We start from the raw sequence: 2,982 nt of genomic DNA, 5'->3' as shown, positions 1-2,982 counted from the left end.
GACCAGGCTGGTCTCGAACTCACAGAGATCCGCCTGCCTCTGCCTCCCGAGTGCTGGGATTAAAGGCGTGCGCCACCACCGCCCGGCTAATACAGATTTTTAAAGACTACAGCACAATCATGCCATGTAAACTAATCGAGTCTCAAATGAGCACTGCGTGTTTTCTCCCATGTGTGGAAAGGTAGCATAGAAAAGGACTGATAGATAAGAAGGGGCCCAGGGCAAAGGGGCTAGGAGGGTAATAAGGCAGCGGATATGGTCAAAACGCATCACATATGTGCATGAATGGTGTAATGAAGCCCATTATTGCACACAATAAACTGGGCATGGTGACACACACCTGTAATCCCCATTCTTGGGAATCAAAGGCAGAACTGCCTCAAATTTGGGGCTAGGCTAATCTAAGTTGAGAGTTCCAGGATAGCCAGAAATACACAGTGAGACCCTATCTACAAAACAAAGACGTGCTGGGTGTGGGTGGTATCTGCAGAAGCAGCAAACCTCTGTGAGTTCAAGGCCAGCTAGAGCTACAGAGGGAGAGCCCGTCTCAAAGAAATAGCAAATGAACGGTGCACAGGCGCACACACGAACAATAACGCGTACGCGACTGAAGGCTGGAGTACAGCTTGGCGCCAGAGCCCTGTCCAGGCCTTGTACATCCTGGCCAATCCCCAGCCTGAGAGAAAACAGGCAGGAGGCTGGGTTCCTGCGTGCCTTGGCAGGGTATGTGCCTAGCATGCCCAGAGCACAGGAAAGGAAGGCGGGCTGAGGGGAGAAGGAAGAGATGGACACGGTAGTGTGTGGTATTTTTCCCGGTTTTCTACAGCTTCTTCTCTTTTCGTTGTTTGTTTGTTTTTCCAAGACTGGGTTTCTCTTTGTAACAGTCCTAACTGTCCTGGAACCCGACTAGCCTCGAACTCACAGGGATCCACCTGCCTCCGCTTCCCAGTGTTGGGACTGAAGGTGTGCGCCCCCACCCCTGGCTGCATCTTCTGCATTTGTAGCTCGTTCCCTTTTTATTTTAGAGCACACAGTGTGTGACATCATTTGATACTCCAATTTCGTACAGCTCTCACCTGTGTCTAGTTCCAAAACATTTCTGTTGTCTGTTTTGAGACAAGGTCTCCACTCTGTAGCCCAGACTTGCTTGAACTCTTGAGCCGCAGGCTTCAGAGCGCCGAGTGTATGGAAGAACACTTCCCTCTGATATTATTAGTAATGCGTACACTTTTATTTTGAGGTACACATCTGTAGTCATTTTCAACTGGCTTCTGTCATAAAGCCTTTGCCCTCTGTTTGCTCATGACTTGACACTTAAGTTCTTTCCAGGTCACACACCAAGATCTTATCAACCACTAGCTCATTGGCTCACTCGGTTTCTCCTCCTTTCACAACTCAACCCTCACCCCCAGATCCATCACCCACCCCCACTCTTTGGTCTAACAGCAGGGGCAGTGATTGGCTGGTGTATACTGCCAAGGGCAGGAGTCACATGACCACACTTACTTGTTCACTCAACACATATATTTAAAAACAGGTTCTGACGCTGTGCTGAGCAGGGCAGAGATATAGGACCACCAAATATTCAATAGTCTCAGCTCGGGAGGCAGAGGCAGGTGGATCACTGTGAGTTCGAGGTCAACCTGGTCTACACGAGAGCTCCAGGACAGGCTCCAAATCTACAGAGAAAGCCTATCTTGAAAAAAGCAAAGCAAACCAAAACAAAAAGTCTCTAACCTAGGCTAGGCATTAAATACCTAACAATTCCCCACTACCTCCTCCCCTGTTCCCATTACCTCCTCCCCTGCTCCCATACCACTGATTTTACACCTACCTCATGCTCAGTAACTTCTCCACTTTTTCCAGACTAGGAGAGAGAGGGAGGGGGGAGGGAAGGGGAAGAGGAGATGGGAAAGGAGGGGAGAGGAGGAGGGGACGAGAGGGGAGGGAGAGGAGGGAAGAGAAAAAGGAAAAAGCATGAATGTGCTCAGCATCCCACCTCCATCTCTGCTCCATCTCCCCCTTGTCTCCTGGATCTTGATTCATCAAACCACCCCCTTCTTTTCAACCTCGGTCTCTACTGGCTCTTCCTCTAAGGGAAATAAACGCAGGCCAATCCCTTCTACTGAAGGAACGGGAAGATAGAGAGCATTGAGAGGACTCAGGGAAGAAAGCAAGGAGGGGGAAAAAAAGAAAAGAAAAAACCCTCTTCTCCACTCCCAAGTCTCTTTCACAGAAAAGGATATCTCGATTTCCTCTCTCACTTTTCTGTTTTTAGTTTGGTTTGATTTTTGTTGTTGTTGTTTTATTTTTAACCTTTATTTGTATTTTATGTGTATGGGTGGTTTGCTTGCATGAATGTGAGTGTACCACATGCATGCGGTGTCAATGGAGGTGAGAAGAGGGTGTTGGATCTCTTGGGACTGGAGTTATGGTTGGCTGTGAGCCACTATGCAAGTGCTGGGAATTGAACCTGGGTCCTCTGGAAGAGTAGTTAAGTGTTAACTACTGAGTCTTCTCTCAATCCCTTGGTTTGATTTTTTTGAGACAAGTAGATGAGGCTAGCCTTGAACTCACCTTCCTCCTACCTCTGCCTTCCAAATGCTTGGATTTAGTATCAAGCTTGGTTCTTTTTTAAAATTTACTTTTTATTTTCAAAGTAATAAGTACAGACCTCTTAAGGCAACAGATAAGGGCTGGAGGTCTACCTTAGGGATAGTGTTTTTCTGGCACATACAAGACCCTGAGTTCATCCACAGCACCATATACACACAGAACAGAGCCATAAGGTGCTGGAAATTCTTTAGTGTGGGTGATTGTGGGTGTGTTTGCTTGGGTTTGTTTTTGTTGTGTTTTGTTGTTGTGTTTTTGTTTGCTTGCTTGGTTGATTGGGTTTGGCTTTTCTTTTTTGTTTTTTCAAGACAGAATTTCTCTGTGTAACAGCCCAAGCTGTCCTGGAACTAGCTCTTGTAGACCAGGCTG

This window comes from Microtus ochrogaster, chromosome 7 (genome assembly GCF_000317375.1).
Source record: "Microtus ochrogaster isolate Prairie Vole_2 chromosome 7, MicOch1.0, whole genome shotgun sequence".
Taxonomy (NCBI): Eukaryota; Metazoa; Chordata; class Mammalia; order Rodentia; family Cricetidae; genus Microtus; species Microtus ochrogaster.
The sequence above is the reverse complement of the archived record's forward strand: the minus strand, read 5'-3'. Positions refer to the sequence as shown.